The 19,828-nt window shown below is 40.6% G+C and overlaps 1 long non-coding RNA gene across 1 annotated transcript; it reads left to right on the top strand.

Moving 5' to 3' along the window:
- Nucleotides 1–1,891: 1,891 nt before the first annotated feature.
- LOC124251548 (uncharacterized) lies at nucleotides 1,892–10,489 on the top strand. Its single transcript, XR_006891775.1, has 6 exons — nucleotides 1,892–2,003; nucleotides 3,545–3,625; nucleotides 4,411–4,917; nucleotides 5,564–5,737; nucleotides 8,205–8,291; nucleotides 10,315–10,489. It is a non-coding gene; the product is annotated as an uncharacterized LOC124251548 (long non-coding RNA).
- Nucleotides 10,490–19,828: the final 9,339 nt, after the last annotated feature.

Genomic DNA, 19,828 nt, shown 5'->3' with positions numbered 1-19,828 from the left:
TGAACCCCGGGCCACCAAAGCGGAACATGTGCATTTAACCACTGCACCACCAGGCTTGCCCCGGAGTTGAATTCTTAAATTTGTCCACAGGCCTGTCACCTGTGAGAGTGGCTGTTTAAAGATCCCGGATTCTCTGTGACTTGCTGAGTTGAGACATACAACTTCTGTCTCCCTCATTCCTTCCCACTGTCCTAGGAGTGGCGTCTTCGCCTTCTCCTTTATCTAGAGTTTTTTCCCATGATCCCATGAAGATATGATACCCCAGTTACAAACAGTGAGTCCTACTCATAGGAATAGAAATGGAAATTTGCCATGTTGTGGCTGTCTCAGAATTCACTTGCAATCCTGGGTTTGGGTAATTTACTCCTCCAGAAATATTTTAAAGCACCATCACTATGCGAGGCACTTTATTACTCACTGAGGATACACCGGTGAACAAAACAGCGAAGGAAGAGCATTTACGGAGTTTACAGTCTAGAGAGGGAGAGAGACAGTAAATGGATTACATAGTATCAGGAAGTGGTGAGTCTTATGAAGAAAAATAAGGCCTAGTAATAGATAGTAATTTATAGTAATCTGTAGGTAGTAATGGGAGATTACCCCCTCCCCAAGGGAAGGCTTTTCTGGATATAATTTGAGCCAAGAACAAAGTACAGAGGGGAGTCACCCATCATAATCGTAATCAGAGAACATTCCAGGACTGTTCCTAATGATTTTCTATGATATGTTTCCTGCCTCAGGTTCTCTGGGAAACTTAGAAGAATGCAAATTCCTGAGTCATACCTCACACCTCCTAAACCAGAACCTCTGGGACGAGTCTAGGACTGTGCATTTTTAACAATGGCCTGATGCACCCCTAATTTTGAACCTATTCACCCTAAATCCTGGAATATGTCCCCATCACCACTCTCACATTATAATGATATGGATTCAAGACAGATACTCTCCAGCAAAGAATCAGCCATGAGTGCTCCAGTAACCAGACCCTCTGATGTCCACTTCTGGCCACGGCAAGGTCAGGTTGGCTCACTGGTGGAACTGCTCAGTCAGGGCCCCAGGATGGGTTGGCCAGGCTGCCCTGAACCTTGAGGGCCGAGTGCTGAGCTCCCTTTTCAGAGCCTGACATGCCCAGGTGAACAAGGCCTCGTGTACACCTAAGCCTGCTACCACACTCAGGTTCCTTATGGTTCCAATAAAGATCACCCTTCGCCTTGAATAGTGGGTCCTCATGTCACACTGCCTGATTTGAATCCTGCCCTGCTGGCCCAAGCTATGTGCCTTTGAGCAAGCTACTTAACTCACCTATGTCTCGGTTTATCTGTAAAATCATATCTGCCTCACAGGTTCGTCGTGGGAAGTAGATGTAGTTAAAACAGTGCCTGCGAAACAGGCAGTTAAGACAAGTATTATCAGTCCTGGTAAGGAAGGAGTCCCTCTTTCCTCCCATCTTCTGGGTCTCTCCATCCTTCATCGTCAATGAACACTTCTTCAGTGAAGCTTTCCCTCACTAGGCCAAATTGCCCAATTTCTGGCCCTCCACAGAACCATGTTCCTCTCCTTTTAATCACTTTATTGACTTGCAGTTTTATATTTCCTATATTTAGATGTGTATTCCCCATCTGGATTTGACTGAAATTGTTTGAATTGGTCACAACAATAGGTCAACCTATTGTTGAATAGGTCACATAGGCATGTGGTTCAAAACTTAAAACTGTATAAAAAGGTGCATTTCTGAGTCTTACTCTTAGCCTGTTCTCAGTCCTCAGCCCCAGTTTTCCCTTGACCATCTGCCTCCTACAGGTAAACTTGTTGATTGTGAGTCCTTCCAGTATTTCTTTTGTCAATACAAGCAAGTAGATATTTTTTTCTCCCTTTTCTTTTCAAAAAGCAGCACACTATATCCACTCTCTTGCACCTCTGCTGTATTTAATTATCGCCGAGCAGCAGCATAGCACCTAGCAGGGAACTGAGGAAGAGAAGACTATCCTGAAAGCCAAATTCAGGTACTCATTTAATAGTCCATTATTGAAGCCTTCTGTGCAAGTTTTTGTTCTGAGCACTGGGGATACAAAAATATGGCAGAGTTTCTGTCTGAGGAACTCATAGTCCATTTTGGAGGGCACTCAAGTCAGCAGAGAATGATGGTCTAGAAAGACAAATGATCTTCAGTCATCCCTGTACAGAGATGCTTCTCTATATCCTCTATTGGATGCTTTCTATACTTCCTATCCTTAGCACCACTTATTATAGTTGCAATTTTATATTTAAGAATTATATTACTGTAATTGAGACCGACCTGGAAGGTATTCTGGAATGCTATCTGAAAAAGTGGCCTCTAAAATGACTCATGAAAGAACGGTTAGAGTATCTAATATTCTCTCATTGCTTCCTTGTGCCAGGCAGTTCAAGGAAGGGAAAGTATTTGCAAATTCCTGGGAGCATGTGACACTGCAGGCATTTGGAGAGGACAGAATAATGGAAGATGATAAGGGAGAATCTGTTTTGTGTTTGCTTGTGTACAGCCTTAAAAGCATTCTCTTGAGATCTGGTTCTAGTCTGTAATTAATAAACGAATTCAGGGTTTGATGGAGGGTATAAAAAATAAAGATGGTTGTGGTATAGAAAAAAAGGAGGTGGTTGGTGAGCCACCTACTTGTAGGGGCCAGTGAAGTGGCATATTCAGTAGTAATTCAAATAAATGGACTAAAGCAATGAGGATGGGTAGAGGGGCTGGTTCAGGAATTATTTTTACAGGAATGGCTGGCCAGTGTGACTGTGACACATAGGTTATGTTTTGGGTTGATCCTCTGACCTGTTCACATCAACCTCCAGTAACCTACAATCCAGATAACTTTCACATCTCCATTCTTGATTTATTGTGTAATAGTGACTGCTAGGTGAGAAACAGAATAAAGGGAACGTCAGTCTGGAGGGGAAAAGGACTTCTATTTTTAGAGTTGCTGAGTTTGAGGAGCTGTGGGAGTGGAGAAGGCACTACATTTTGGTGCTATGTTAATAAAATCTTTTCATTAGAATTTAGTGGATACAAACTTAGTGAAGATTCTCTCCATCTCCACGCCCAAATCCCAAATATGGCTTACTTAAGCCATTCAAAATTTTGAAATGCATATGTTTATGAATTTTTGCCATAAGAGGATCATATTACAAATACTGTTCTGGAGATCAATATTTCATCCTTTCAAGAAGTCACTTTTCAAAAATACTGGTGATTCTATAATTAGCTTTGTAATGGCTACAGACTGTTCTATTGAAGAGATGTGTTCAACTTACCAAACTCTTCACCTCCTGATGCACATTCAGGATATTCCTAGTTTTTAAAATATTTAACAAATTTCTATGGTTAATATATAGAGTTTCTAACAAAGATTCTTAACAGGAATTTCTAGATCAATGAGAATGAAAAATTTAAATTGTTTCGATAATTCTAAATTGCCCTCTAAAAAGAATGTACAGATTATATTCTCTACTACCCCAGCTCCTTTGCCTGCATAAAACAATAGCTAATATTTCTTATTGTTTACAGTCACGCACCGCATAACATTTTGGTCAAGGATGGACACTATGTATGACAGTGGTCCCATAAGATTAGTACCAGAGAGCCTAGGTGAGTAGTAGGTTTGTGTAAGTACACTCTACGATGTTCACTCGACGACAAAATCACCCAACAACGGGCCCTGTTGTTAAGCGATGCATGACTATATTTTATTTGAGAATGATGCCAAACAAGATAATAGCATATCTCATCATTTAATCATTCTCAGATGCCTGTTGACTGAAAAAAAGTTTGGGTAAATACTAATGAAGGAGTTTATTCAATAATCAAAGTGAGGAACTCCGGCTCTTGGAAACTTCAGCAGAATGCTCTCGTGGAACTGCTCCGAGGTCTACAGATCTGCATGCAGTTTACATACCTTTTCTCTTAGCAGTGTACATGCAGACAGGCTTATGGCTTATGCATCTAATGATCAAATATGTCAAAAGGGAGAGGGTACAGCTGATTTTTGTCTAGATTACACAGTGAAGTTAAGAATTTCTTGGTTACACATCAAACACGTTCTGGGATACCAACGTTATCTATGTGTGGACCGAGGCAAGGACTAGGGTCCTTAGTTTTCCTTCAGTCTCTAAGATGCGGCTGGGGATGTAGGCGCGAGTTACCGTTTATCTCTTCATGTGGCTGACTTCTCCAGCTGGCATCTTCAGTCCTGAGGTGTGGGGTTGCAAAGTCATTTTGACACAGGCTCAAGATGGCCTGCACGGCTGGTTCACAGCACAGCAGGATTTTTATTACACTGACTTGAAGCCTATGTAGTTTGCTGGCAAGATTCAGCTGTGAGACCAGGGAGAGGGGTCCCAAAAGTTTGCTCATATGCCCTTTTTTCTTTTTAGAAATACTGTATATGTTTGAAGCCTCACCCGTCTTCCTTCACTACCAGAGGTAGCCACATTCCCAGGCCCCCGTGGGCATCATTTTCACAGAGCCCCGCCCTCACTCCAAGAGGCTAAACAGAATACAGCCCGGGCCGCGTCGGCCTTGGCTAGGCTCCGGCCGCTGAAAACTTACTCAGCTCAGTGCTGTCGATCAACAGCGAGGAGGGAAAGGCAAGGAGGTGCCCAAAGGCGATTTCAATTTCTTGTCATTGCGGTGAGTCGTAGCGGCTGGGGTCCGATCGCCGAGATGGGCGTGGCCGCGTGACGTCACAGAGCTGGCCCGTGGCCAGAACTCAAACTTTGATGAAGGCGCCGGGGTCCAAGTCGGACGAGAAGCGTCCCTAGCGACAGCCAGAGACGGGGCTTCGGGGTCACCGCACCCGAATGCGAATCGTTTTGGAAATGAATTCAGCCGTTGGTAGCTGCCAGTGGAGACTTGAGGCGCTCAGCATCCGATGGGTCGAGGTCTGTGCGTGGCTGCGGAGGGAGGGGCCTGTGAGGCCACTGAAGGGCGGTTCTGGGAGTTTCTTTGGGTTCAGTCTCTGGGGAGTCTTGGCTTGGATAATCTGCCGTTTGGCGGTCAGATTAAGCACGTGAAGAGATTAACGACTGAGGGTCCGACTGTCGGCATTTGTTGTTGGTGTGGGTGATTCTGCTTGTGGGGTCAGTAATTAACAACTGGAGGGGTCGATGGGTATCGGTAAACGCAGTGTCTTGTTCAGGTTCGCGACTCGCTGTGGGGCTCAGACATGGAGAAGCCTGAGGAATAGGGTGTTAATGAACAAGTTTTCCTAGTGCAGATTTTTTTTTTTAGTGAGGAAGATTGGCCCTGAACTATCTGTTGCCAATATTCCTCTTTTTTTTCCTCCCCAAAGCCCCAATGCATAGTTGTATCTCCCAGTTGTAGGTCATTGTAGTTCTACGTGGGACGCACCCACAGCATGGCTTCATGAGCCGTGTGTAGGTTCTCACCAAGGATCCAAATTGGCAAACCCTGGGTTGCTGAAGAAGAGGGCATGAACTTAACCACTTGCCCTGGGCCGGTCCCTCTAGTGCAGATTTCGCATTTAATTTGAAGTCATTTTTTTTTTTTAATTTTTATTTGTTTTAGGGGGAGGCCAGTGTATGTCTGTGGAGAGGCATGAGGCTGAAGGTTTGGAGAACGTGTGTCCCTGGAGAGTAGGTAGGTTGCGTCTCAGATGTTGACTGCTGGGAACAGACGATGATACCTTCATCCAGCTGATCCGAATTCACTTCACTCCTTCAAGCCCGTGTCTTCCTCAAGGTACTAATTAAAAACACTTGTCACATACAGTCTAGTCATTATCTTCTTAAAGTAGTTAGCTATGGTCTATGTTATAAAAGATGTGTTTTGTTTTTCTTGCCTCCAGGTTGACTCCATGTTTTCTTGGCTATTTCCTTTTGTGTTTATTCTGCAGAAGTAAAAACATCTCCATTGCCCTAAGCTCTGATCAGTGAAAACCATTGCATGTGTGTGTGTTTTAAATCTTTTTGTGCTACTTTCTTATTTGGAGTGATCTGTATAACATAGGTATCAGTTGATTTTATCACTTAATTTCTAATTATAAATATATGTCCGTGGTATAAAATGATTACACATTTCCTTAATGGTGGCAATAGTGTCACATCAGGTGCGTGAACTAGTGACAAGGTGACTAGAGTCACATTAAATGTGTACATTAATTCGGATAACTTGACATATATTCAGATATAGTTTTTTGCAACACCTAGGGATTCTCTGCTTATTCGGGTTTTCCCACCCAAGGCCAGGATTTGTTGTGTCTTTTCGTGTATGTCTCAGACATTTCTGGTTATACTTATTCGTAGGTAGTTTATACTTCTTTGCAATTATAAGTAGTGCCTTTTAGAAAAATTCCCTACTTCTAAACTTTGCACTCTAATGGAGCAATTGAATTGCTCTTGGTATTACTGAAAGTGAAAGTTTCAGTGGATTTCTTTACATTTTCTAGGTGAGCAGTTTTAGTATCTGCCAATAATTTTGGCTCAAGAGTGAGTGGCATGAACAAAGCTGTCTTTTTAAGTGTTTTCCCCCCTCAGCCATGTGCCTTGAACAAGTCTTTCCAGGGGATGTTGTGAAATTAAGAGAACTAATATGTCTAAACATGTATAGCATCTACCAGGATACAAATTTCTATGAACTGCTTTATCTGCTTCTCACTGGTTTTGCTATTTAAAATTTTGTATATTATTCAGTGTATTAGTTTTCTATTGCTGTGTGATAAATTACCACAAAGTTAGTGGTTTAGAACAGCACACATTTGTCATCTCACAGTTTGTATAGGTCAGAGGTCCAGGCGCATTTCACCAGGGACTTCTGCTCTCAGTGTCACAAGGCTGTAATCGTGATGTCAGCCAGACTGCGTTCTCATTTGGAGGCTCAGCTGGGGAAGAATTTGCTTCCAAAGTCACTCAGGTTGTTGCGAGAGTTCCTTGCTGCTGTATGACTGCAGGCCCTGGCTTTTTGATGGCCGTCAGCTGGTAGGCCAACCTCAGGTCCTGGAGGCCTCCTATATTCCTCCTCACATGGCCACCTCTGTGGGCAGTTCAGAACATAGCTGTTTGCTTCTGCGATACCAGCAAGACAGAATCACATTCCACTCTGCTAAGACACGGTCTTCTATAATGTAACATAATCATGGGAGTGATGTCACATCACCTTTGGTGTATTCTGTTGGCTAGAAGGAAGTCACAAATCCCGCCCACACTCAAGGGGAGAGGATTATACAGGTGTGACAACTGGAAACCAGAAATCATGGGGCCATCTTAAAATTCTGCCTACATGTTAAGTTTAAAGTTTTTTCTAATTTCCACTTTCTTCTTTGACTCGTATGAGTTTAATAATTTTCAAATATATGAGGATTTTGCAGTTTTGTTTCTGTTATTGATTTTTAGCTTAATTGCATGACATTTGGAGCACATGCTTTGTATTATTTCAGTCCTTTGAAATGAATGGAGACTTGTCTTCTGACCAAATGTATGATTGACTTTTGTAAAAGTTTCATATGTACTAGAAAAGTGTGTGTGTGTATCTTCTTGAGTGCCGGCTCTGCTCATGACCCTTAAGTCATGTTTGCTCTTCACATTGCTAACATTCTTCATTCTTCTTAATTTTTGGTCTGCTTTTAGTCTTTCAGTGAGGAAGAGAGATATATTAAAGTTTCTTACCTAAATGTGAATTTTCAATTTCTCCTTCTAGTTTTGTTGATTTTTGTTTTATGTATTTTAAATTGTTAGATGGTCCTGGTGAGAACATTTTAGCATTAAGAAATACTCCTCTATTCTATTAATTATTTTTTTCTCTTGAAGTCCTCTCTGTCCATTAATGTTTTCATATTATATGTTTTACAATCCTTTCAATCTTTCTTTATTCTTATGTATTAGATGTAGAAATGTTGAGAGGTTAAAAATGGTTTTATCTTCCCACAGAGATTTTTTTCCTCTGCTTCTCCCAGGTGCTAATGGTTCCTAGCAATCCAAATTCATATTTCTTTAAGGGGTTGAGAATTTTCTGGCTCACTCACTAATTTGAGATTGCACTACAGTCCACCTTTATTTTTAGGGCACTGTCTTCAGGATCTCAAGTCAAAGAGCTAGAGTTTCCAGGGCCCTGAGCTTGGTAGATCCTGGACTCTTAGCTTGTGTTCCTCTAACCCTGTTTTGGTGTCACAAGCACAGCCCAGTATCTAAACCACCTCCTCTGTTATTGACAGGGACCCTTTGGGGAAAGTGGCCCCAAGTGGAAGAGTCACTTCTCTGGATTTGAGGTTTTCCCAGATCTCAGCCCAGTACTTTCAAAGGTGAATACTTGGTTCATTTATTTTTAATATCACTTCTAATAAATATTTAAAAGCTATATTTCCTTCCAATACTCCAGTTTAACATAGGTTTACATATATTGTGCTTTCCTTGCCATTTAATACTAAATAATTCAGAGTTTTCATTTATATTGCTTTTTTAATTTGAAGGTTTTTAATGTGATTTTTTTTTTTCTAGATATGCAGGTTTTTGTTTCTGTTCCAATTAATTTGTTGAGTTTCTCATTCCTGTTGATTTCTAGTTCTGGTGCATCGTGGTCAAGGAGTAAGCTTCTTTGATATTAATTTTTGAAATTTGTGAAAATGTCTTTCTGTGGCCTACTTTGCTCTATAAAGATTTACATTTTTATGTTTGCATGTGTGTATATTCTGGAAAGGCAGATGCCCTTTCTAGGGCAACAGGAGTTTTTCCATTGAAGTGAATGTGCATAATGCCAAGAAATCATCAGGAAATTCTACCCATTGCTTGTAGGAGGGACATGAGGGCTCATGGATAGGGAGCACTGAAATTTGGATACGGCCAAGATGTTGCATCCCTGTCATCCTTCCCATGAATAGTCCTTAAATAATTGTATAGTTACAGTTTTATAGTCTTTAATAGTCCTATCAATAGTTTTACACCTTTTTTCTTGGTTTGGCGCTATAAGGAGGCAGATCTGATAGCCCTGGTGCTTAGAGGAAAGTGATTCTAGGTTGGAGATCAAGGGGGAATGCATGTACCCAGAAATCAAAGAACAGTTGCTGCAGAGTTCTATGGGTTTGAGGATTTAGAAAAGATATGGCCAGAAGGAGTGGAAGCAAAAACTCAAGGTAATTCGGCAGAGTTAATGACCTTATCACGTGAGCCTTTCTGACTCCTTGTTTTTCTTTGATTTTCTGCTTTGGAGTGAGTGTTGGGGCATGCTCCTTTTCCATTTCTCTGTTTGTGGAAGAAGGTTGCTCCATGTGTGCACGCGCACACACACACATGCATTGAGTTCTAAGGGCTGTTTCCAGAAGTCCCGTTATTGTGTATGCTAGCTTCTGGTGTGATATTGTGGATAGTAAACTTTTCAGGCAGTTCTACAGAGGACTGAACTTTGATTGTGATGTTATCTGGTTAAGAAAGTACAATAGTGGTTAAAGTGGTGAGCTTTGGAGAGAAAAAGGCCTTGGTTTGAATTCCAGCTCTGCCTCTTAGAAAGTGTGTGACTCTGGACAGGATGCTTTATCTCCAGGTGTTAAGTCTTGACTTTCCATTGTTTAAAAATGGGTCTAGTGATTTTGTAGTTCTAGGTTGGTGGTGAGGGTTAAATAAGAAAATGTTTATGAAAAGTGATTTATTTAGCATGTTAATCTTCGTACTGTTTGCACTGCCTTGAGATCTAAACATTGTGGTTTTCTAAAGGAAACTTTTAAGTATTGGGGTTTTATGTTAGAGGACACCTATATTGGTTTTCTATTGGTTCTGTAATAAATTAACATAAACTTAATGGCCTAAAACATCACCAGCTTATTATATTACAGTTCCACAGGGTAGAAGTTCAACACGGGTCTCACTGGGCTAAAATCAAGGCATCTGCAGGAGTGTCCTCTTTTCTGGATGTTCCAGAGGAAAGTCTGTTTCTTTGCCTTTTCGGGCTTCTAGAGGCCATCCACACTCCTAAGCTCCAGGCTCCCTTTCCCCCCATCTTCAAAGCCAGCAATGGTGTGTGGAGTTCTTGTCACATCCCAACTCTTTGGTATCTTCTGCCTCCGTTTTCTGGTTGTAAGGACCCTGCGATTACCTTGGGTCCACCTGAATAATCCAGGAAATCTCCCTGTTTTTAGGTCAGCTGATGAACAGCTGTCATTTCATCAGCAATCATAATTCCCCTTTCTGTGTGATGTAACATACTCACAGGCTCCTGGGATTAGAATGTGGGTATCTTTGATTCTGCCTACCACAGCCCCTATAGCAACACTGACAAAATGTGTGGCCCAAGGGAATGTACCACTTAAAGTGAATTTGCTTTTGAGTCCTTAGAGTCAAATGAAGTAAGGAGAAGACAGTTCCAGGACCAGGAGAGCATCATTTTTGGGGATACTGTTAACTTGAATTGTAAGATCTATGACCAGAATTTCAGCGACAATCTAGAAGGGTAAAATCACAGAGATCCCAGTTACTGGCCGTTTTCTCAGAATGGAATAAAATGACCAAGGTCCAGGTGAGTTTTACATATTTAATTATCCCCCCTCTCTTTTATGATGTGTTGATGGAGCCTTATAAAAATGGATTTGATTAATTGGAAAAGTACACATTGATAAAGGCCTGAATCTGGAGAAAAATAAATCAACCGTAAAGTCAATATCAGGGCATACTTGGAATGGTGGAAAGGCAGGTCATAGAATCTGCTTAGAATTTTAAAAGTCAGAATACTAATACAAAACTGTAAGACCTGATGGGTTATTTATATTGAGCTACCAGATTATCTCCAACATTTTTGGCAGGCAGTTCCAGCAGGAGAAACACAAAATGTTAAATGATTTGCATTTTTGTACAGAGAAAGTGAATCATTTCCCTGGGAAAGTAAGATTGGCACTGAGCTAACATCTGTTGCCAATCTTCCTCTTCTTTTTTTTCCCTCTCCAAAGCCCCAGGACACAGTTGTAGATCCAAGTTGTAGGTCATTCTAGTTCTATGTGGGATGCTGCCTCTGCATGGCTTGATGAGTGGTGTGTAGGTCAGCGCCCAGGATCTGAACCAGTGAATCCCAGGCCACCGAAGTGGAGTGCACAAACTTAACCACTCAGCCGTGGGGCCAGCCCCTAATACATTTCTTGATGGCCCTTCCTACAGTGGGCAGTGGCTTCAATAGCAGCTTTCTGGTGTATGTAAGAAGAGGTTTCCTGTAGCTGTTTCTCTATTTCCCATATGTGTGTGTGTGTGTGTGTGTGTGCAGTATGTTCATACTTTCTTATTGGGGCATAACATACATATAGTATGTGAATTTTTATAGATTTGTACACCCGTGTAATTACCATGCATGCCAAGATCAACATTTATTGAACCTAAGTTGTTTCTTTTTAAAAAAATTTTATTGGGGTCATATTGGCTTCAAGATTGTGTAAATTTCAGGTGTACATCACTATATTTGAGTTTCTGTGTAGACTGCGTTGTATTTACCACAAAAAGTCCAGTTATTTTTGAAGAAGAAGATTAGCCCTGAGCTAACATCTGTGCCCATCCTCTATTTTATGTGGGACGCCTGCCACAGCATGGCTTGACAAGCAGTGTGTAGGTCTGCACCTGGGATCTGAACCGCCAAACCCAGGGCCGCTGAAGCAGAACGTGTGAACTTAACCGCTGCGCCACCAGGCCAGTCCCCCAAAAGTCCAGTTTTTATCTGTCACCATACATATGTGCCCCTTTACCCCTTTCACCTTTCCCCATCCCCTTCCCTTTTGGTAACCACCAATCTGTTCATATTGTGTTTGTCTTTCTCTGTGTGACTTACTGTGCTGAGCGTAATACTATGGTTATTGCTATAGAGTTTCTTCAATACCCTTCTGGTATTGTGGCTTTTTTTCAGATGTAAAACCTAAGTTAGGGACAAATGGATGGTTTCAATGACCTCTCAGACCATTTTGCTGAATTGGATTTTGAGTACACACCTACCAGTAGAGTTTAAAGTCACATTCTCTGCTCAAGACTCGGGATGTAGGGACCCGCGATATCTTTTTAACTGCATCCTGGTCTTAGGTAATGCAGTATTCTTCCCAAATTATCCAAAGTCAATTTTTGTCTGCCTTCCTGTATTAGTTTCCTGTGGGCACCATAATAAATTACCACAAACTAGGTGGTTACAACAACAGCAATGTATTTCCCTCACAGTTCTGAAGCCCAGAGGTCTGAAATCTAGTTGTCAGTAGGGCTGTGCTCCCTGCAGAGCTCTAGGGGAAATTCCCTCCCTTGCCTCTTCCAGCTTCTGGTGGCTGTCTGCATCCTTTAGCTTGTGGCCCCATCACTCCAGGCTTTGCCTCTGTCTTCACGTTACCTTCTCTGCTTCTGTTTATCTATCTCCTTTTGCCTGTCTCTTATAAGAATACTTGTCATTGGATTTAGAGCCTGCCCAGACTATCCAGGATTATTGTCTCATTTTAAGATCCTTAACTTAATTACATCTGCAAAGACGCTTTATCCAAATGAGGTATCAATCACAGATTCTGGGGATCAGGAAGAGGACATATCTTTTAGGGGGCCACCATTCTAACCTACTACATTCTCTTTTTCTCATCTTTTGTTGTTAAATGAGTAATATACAAATCATTTGTTTGTGAAATATACAGAACAATATGGAAATGAATAGAACAAATAAAGTTGCCCTTTCAAATCCTTCTCTACTCATCGCTTAAGAGAGAAAATAATTCTTAATGGTTTACTCTGTTTTTAGTAACATCTATATTCACATATGTACATGTACACATTTGTGTACATATACACACATATTTATTGTGAAAATCTTTTTCCATTACTGAGATCATAGTAAACAGATTGTTACTTGTTTTATTCCAATAGTAACCTGTCCTGGAGAGCTTTCCATTCAAATATATATGGATCTACCTTATCGCATTTAAGGATTGCGTGATATTTTCTAGCATGGATATGCCTTAATTATGTACTCTGTTCATGTAAAAGTACATTTTAATGGTTCCCATTTCTTTTTTACTATTATAAACAATGAAGCCATAAAACTTCTTTAAAACCCATCATTCTGGATATATGTAAAAGCTTTTTAAGTTAGATTCTTAAAGGTAAAATCTATGAGTCAAATGGTACCTGGAGTTAAATTTTTTGTGGTTGCTCCAAAATTGCCATTCTAAAAGTCTTCAACACTCCTTCACAGAGTTTATGAAAGTCCCTGTTTTTCCCACATCCTTGCCATTATTTAATATCATAGTTTTTAAATCTCACAAATCTGAGAAATAAAAGCAATGTCATTCTTTAAGGTTATAGAGTCTAGTGTTTCATTTAAGAACACAAACTCTCTCTCCAGGTTTACTCATTCATATTTTGCATTGGTCTTTAATTGCTTTCTGTGATCTTATTCTGATTATTTAATCTCTCTGCAGTCCTGTCCTTATCTGAAAAATGGGAACTATAATGGAATTGATGTGAAAGGATTATTGTGAAGATTAATATATATCAGAGTTTTTCAACCTCAACACTGTTGACTTTTTTGACTAAATAATTCTTTGTTGTGGGATGGGTGTCCTGTGCATCATAGAATGTCTAGCAATGTCTCTGGCCACTACTCGTTAGATTTCAGTAGCATCCCCCTCCCCCAGTTATGACAACCTAAAATGTCTACAGACATTGCCATGTGTCCACTGTTCCAAAATAATCACCCCTAGTTGAGAACCACTGATATATGTATATACTTACATAAGATATATCTATCTTAGAACAGTGCACATCATTTAATAAGTGCTGTCAGAATTAGTTTTACTATTATTGTTATTTGCATTATTACTGGTGATTTTGAACATATTTTAATGTATTTATTAGCCATTTGTATTCTGTGAATTGCCCAATCAAATCCTTTGTGCCGATTTTTTTTTTTCTGATCTCTAGGAAAAAAATAGTGTCAGGGATATTAATCTTCATCTTTGTTTTGCAAGACATTTTCTACTTGGTTATTGTCAGTGTCATTTTTGCATGTTGATATTTATCCAGACACAACATATTTCCAAAGATAGACCATGTTTCTGAGCCATAAAACAAATCTCAAGAAATGTAAAAGGATTCAGATCTACCAGCTTGATAATTGGCTATTTTTCCAAGCTATTCTTCATTTCCTTTTTTCCCTTCTTCTGCCTTCTTTTGTATTAATTAATTTGATTACCTTTTATCTTCATCATTGGCCTATTAACTACACGTTTGTTTTCTTTTGTGGTTGATATAAGGTGTATAGTTAACATCACAGTCTGTCTTCAAGTAATATTATATCACGTCATTCATATTATAAGAACCTTACAACAGCATGCTTCCATTTCTTCTGTCCCAGCCTTTGTGCTATTGTTGTCATATATTTTACTTCTTTTTATTTTAGAAATCCCACAATACATTTTTATTATTGCTTTAAACAATCAATTACCTTCTAAAGGTATATAGGAAGATAAACATTTTATATTTACTCACATTTTTCATTTCTGCAGCCTTTCATTCGAGTAGGTCTAGATTTCCCTTTGAAGGATGTCCTTTAACGTTTTTGCTAGTACATGCCTGCTGCTGATGAATTCCTTTAGCTTTTGCACATCTGAAGAAGATTCTATTTTGCCTTCATTTTTGAAAGGTATTTTCACTGGGTATGGAATTCTAGGTTGGCACTTTTCTTCTTTCAATACTGTAAAGATGTTTTTCCACTGCCTTCTGATTTGTATCGCTTACAGGAAAAGTCTCCAGTCATCCGATTTGTTCTTGTGTATGTAGTAAATTTATTTTCTCTGGCTGTTTAAAAATTTTCCTCTTTTTTCAGTTTCCTATTGAATAGTTCCTATTGCTATATCTTCAAGTTCACTAATCTTTTCTTCTTCAGTGTCTAATCTTCTGTTAATCACATCCAGTGAGTATATTGCTCATCTTAGACTTCTTTTTCATTTCTAGAGTTGGAATTGGGTCTATTTTATACCTTCCATATTACTCCTTATCTTGTCTTGCTTTCCTCTACCTTCTTAAATGTATGTATGTATAACATTTGTTTTAATATTCTTGTCTACTAATTCTAGTATATCTGTCATTTCTGGTTTTGTTTCTGTTGATCCTTGCTCTTCATATGGGTCATATTTTCTCTCTTTTCATATCTAGTAATTTTTGATTGGGTACCAGGCCTTATAACTTTTTTATTATTGAGTAATGGCCTTTTTTAAATTCCTTCAAATATTTTGGAGTTTTGTTTTTGAATGCAATATAATTTGCTGTACCAACATTTCTCAGTAGGAGGGTATGGGTACTACTGGCATTTTGAGCTTGACAATTCTTCCTGTTGTGACTGTCGTGTGCTTTACAGGATATATAGCATTCTTGGTCCACAACTATTAAATACCATAGGGCCCCAGTCAGTATGACAATCTGAAATATCCTCACAAATTTCCATATCCTCCTTGACAGACCACCTAAAGTCTGAATTCCCACTTGTTTATTTTTTCTTTTGTTTCCCTTGTCCGTGTAGACATGGTATTCAAAAAGATCCTAAGACCCATGTCAGTATACTGCTGATGTTTTCTTCTAGTTTTATGGTTTCATGTCTTACTTTCAAGTCTTTAATCTATTTTGAGTTAATTTTTGTGTATGTCTCTGGCCTAATTTTATTTTTTAAAATTATTTTATTATTTTCCTTTAAGATTGGCACCTTAGCTAATGACCGTTGCCAATCTATCTTGTTTTTTTTCCCTCCTTTTTCTTCCCAAAGCCCCCCAGTACATAGTTGTATATTCTAGTTGTGAGTGCCTCTGGCTGTGCTATGTGGGATGCTGCCTCATCATGGCTTGATGAGCAGTGCCATGTCTGTGCCCAAGATCTGAACTGGAGAAACCCTGGGCCACTGAAACAGAGTGCACAAACTTAACCACTTGGCCACGGGGCAGCCCCCCTGGCCTAATTTTAAAATCTACGTGGATGATCCTATTTCTTGTTTTTATTTGAGAATAATTTCAGCTACATAGAAACCCTCCTGAAGAGATTCTATCTAGTCATTTCTCTCTAGGTAATATTTTTATACAGATGACCCCCAAATTTGTCCTCTTGATCAACACTTTGGCGTTTTATACAGTTGAAAACTTCCACTGAGAGAACCCTAATAAATGTGATAATGGAAAGATATACCTCATTAAATATTGGTGGCTCTTAGTAGGTTGAATTGTGGTGAGCTTGACTTCAAAATCATCAATAAGTTCACATAGGAAATAAATTTTAGGAAGGCAGTTAAGTCAGGTCCCTAAGACCACCCTCACATTTGCTTATTCTCTAAAAGGACTCATAAAACTCTTAAAAGCTGCTATACTTATGGTTACAGTTTATTATAGTGAAAAGCTATAGGTTGAAATTAGCAAATGTAAAGGGTGCATAGGACAGCGTCCAGAAGAAAATGGCACATACTTCCAGTTTCCCTTTCTCAAGGGGCTTGTATGGACAGTGCTTAATTCTTCCAGCAATCATGTGACAACACATATGGAGTACTGGCAGCTAGGGAAGCTCACCTGAGCCTTTTTGCCCAGGGTTTTTACTGGGGGTTAGTTATGTGGGCCTGGAGTAATCACATGACTCAACTGAACTTCTGACACTCCAGCCTCCTAAAGGTCAGAGTGATACAGCACGGCCCAGAGCCCCAGGCAGACGAAAGCAGGTGTTCACCAAGAGTCACATTGCTACCTTAAACTATATGGCATGGCCCCAACCCCAGGTATACAAAAATGCTCTTATAAGAGGCTAGAGGTTACCTCCCAGGTACCAGTCAAGGGTCAATCCTTTCTTTGGAACGTGCAGGGTTTGAACACCCCAAACCTGGTAAGTCAACCCTTTATTACACAGCAGTGAATAAAGCAAGGTTTTCAGCAACATTCTGCCTCATAATTTTTCAGAAGTAAGAAATGTGTATGGGTACACTAAATGCCAAAGCTGGCATGGCAGAGTTTCTCTGACAAGCATACCCTGGGAGATAGTGATGATGAGAGCTGAGCATTAGGCTGGTTTTACAGTAGCCATGGGGGCGACTTCTTTGGTCATCATGGTAGTGCATGCATTTTGGGTTTACCTTGACCTTTTCCATACATTGTACTAAAGCATCCACTTAAGTTTTTTCATTTGTACCAGTCCTTCAAATTTGTACTCAGAAAAAAAAAGATGGAAAGATCCAAAGTTATACTAGGATACTAACACCATTGACAATACGCAATCTTGTGGGAAGAGGGCCCTGGGTGATAAGAAAAATCTCACAAATGTCACCCTATTTTTTATGTAGGAGTAATTAGGTTACAAGTCACTGCTCCCCAGTCATTCATTTGAAACTTTGTGCTTGCTTGAAGAGGACAAATGACTGATGCAAGTTCCTCAGGAGCCTGGAGGAGGAACCCCCATGGAACTTTGTTTCCAGTCTCTGAGGAGAGCACATGGCTGGCTGATGGTAGAATCCTTGAGGGTGTGTGATGAAGATGATTCTGAGACTGTGGGCAGAAACTGAAAACTGCAGCCAAATGTTTCCTTTGCAGCAAGAAGAGAAAGACAGGAAAAAGCAAGTCCCTTCTCCATATTCCTTCTGCCTGCCCATTCTCTCTAGTGCTCCATATTGGGAAAACCTAACATGAAGGCAGCCAGCAAAAGATAATGTGGTTTGCAATACCAGCCCCAGAATTACAAAGCAGACAATGGAAGAGTAGGTTGAGACATGGGAGACAATAGCTGTAGTAACTAGCACAGCAACCTTCTTTAACTGTGAGTAGCTATGATGCGTGCCTCCCCCAATTTACAAATGTTACAGTCTACTTATAGATGAGTGCAGAATGAAAATATATTTGTGAATAGGATGATGCTTATTCAAACAATCCTTGAATATTTGTTGTGTATAAGAAAATATGTTAGTAAAGTTATTAGTCATGATGTGTGTGTGTGTGTGTGTTCTTCAGTAACTTTAATGGGACATATGACACGAAACATCACTATGGTTTATGACCCTAGAATCTACCACTCTAACCGTTTTTGTATGTTTTTATGTAGTCTAAATAGCATCATGTGTTATTTTAGGGGCAAATATACAGTCTAAAATCATGTGAATAAGTGGTATTTCAGATCACTGGGGAAAGGGAAGATCCTTAAAGGGTGCTGGGATTATTGATTATTGATCTGGAAAAAAAATTAGATCCCTACCTCATGTCATATATCAGGATCCATTCTCAATAGATCAAAGACCTAAATTTGAAAGGTAAAACTTAAAGATCACAATTTTGGGGAGATGACTGGATTCTGATCATTTCAAAAGGCCTCTTCCCACTGGCTTCCAACCCTGACTTCCTCATATTTCCAGTAATTGACCCGTGGAAGTGCCCCAGTAACTGACCACAAGGACTTTCCCCTCACTGGCCTCCACGGATCATTCTTGACTGATCCTCAAAAGCCTGCCGATCCTAGACTACCAGGGACCTCCATCCCATTGATTCCTACAGCCAGCCACCCTGATGGGTGAATATAACAGGAATTTCAATCCTCAGGCTGGCAATTGCTGTCCCTTTGTTTTCTCAGTCTCCTCACTGGTGAGCTGGAGGTGAGTGTAGGTAAGAGATGCACTAACCTAGCAGCAGGTGAGAGGTTGGGTAGTAGTGGTGTGAAGGCATGGAGGGAGGAGTCAGCATGAGAGGGTACCTGGCTGGATTCTGAAGAAGGGGTAGGATCACCAGGTTAAGGTGCTTCCTAGCCCAGGGCTGCAGTCTATCAGTGGCTGAGGAAATTAAATCAGCTTCTTGTCAGGAAACTGCCCACAGGCAAGCAGGAGGCTCTTAGCTGAAGTGTCATTTTCATTTTTGTCTCATTGTGTGATGTAGGCAAGTCCCTTACCTCTTTGAACCTTGCTTTCATGGGTGGTGTAAACAAAGGGAACAGGCTTGTCTTAGGGTGCTTGTTAGTTTGATATGTGGGCATCACAGGATGAAACACAGCGTCAATAAAAATTATCTGGAACACAAGAATTTAGTTAGGAAAGCTTTGTTGCTCATACAGTTTGCAAACTGGGGAGACACAGCCTTCTGAACAAATTGAAAGTACGCTCCAAGGACGGGAAGGCACAGTGAGGGTTTTAAAGACTAAAACCGCAGAGGCCACAGGAATGTTTTAGCAGTTCCTCTCTTAGCCTGTCCTCACATAAAAACCAGCGTCTTCTGCTGATTGGTTGCTGGGTTAGGGTGAGGCTATACTGAGCTTGGTGACCTAGATACAGAAGGAAACACCTGGTTTTGGGTGCAACTTGAGGTTTTTCTGAGAACAGAGTATGTGACTGCACCTCCATCCTGGTATGGCTGCTTGACTGTGTTTTGTTTTAGGTCCCAGTTAGCCACACAGAGTCCATTTTGTCTTTCTCTTTTAGGGGGTCCTCTGTCTTTTGTTTTAATTCCACCATAGGAAAAACATCTCCCAACTTCCATTCTTCCTCTTTGGGCTTCTGATGTCACTGTTTCCCAATTTTGTAGGCAGGAAAGCCCTGCCTCTGCCACAGGCCCCGCCCATGTAGATGGGAAGGCCCCGCCTCCACATTGACTTGGTCCCTCCCACAGTCCCAGGGGCATTCCTGTTTCCTCATCTTTCTTGGCCCAGTTCCCACCACTACCTCTACACAGCCCATGCCACCTCACTTCTCCCATTCCCCACCTCTGTACCGCCTGGGCTCTTCCAAAGCCGGTACAATTCACTAAAGCTTTCTCTAGCCAAAAACATTCCTGAGGTCCTTTCTGATGAGGATCAGTGCTGCCGCAGGGAGAGAAGTCCGAGGTGTCCTGCCCTACATACTGATCTATAT

The sequence above is a fragment of the Equus quagga genome, chromosome 13 (genome assembly GCF_021613505.1).
Source record: "Equus quagga isolate Etosha38 chromosome 13, UCLA_HA_Equagga_1.0, whole genome shotgun sequence".
Taxonomy (NCBI): Eukaryota; Metazoa; Chordata; class Mammalia; order Perissodactyla; family Equidae; genus Equus; species Equus quagga.
The sequence above is the reverse complement of the archived record's forward strand: the minus strand, read 5'-3'. Positions and strand labels throughout refer to the sequence as shown.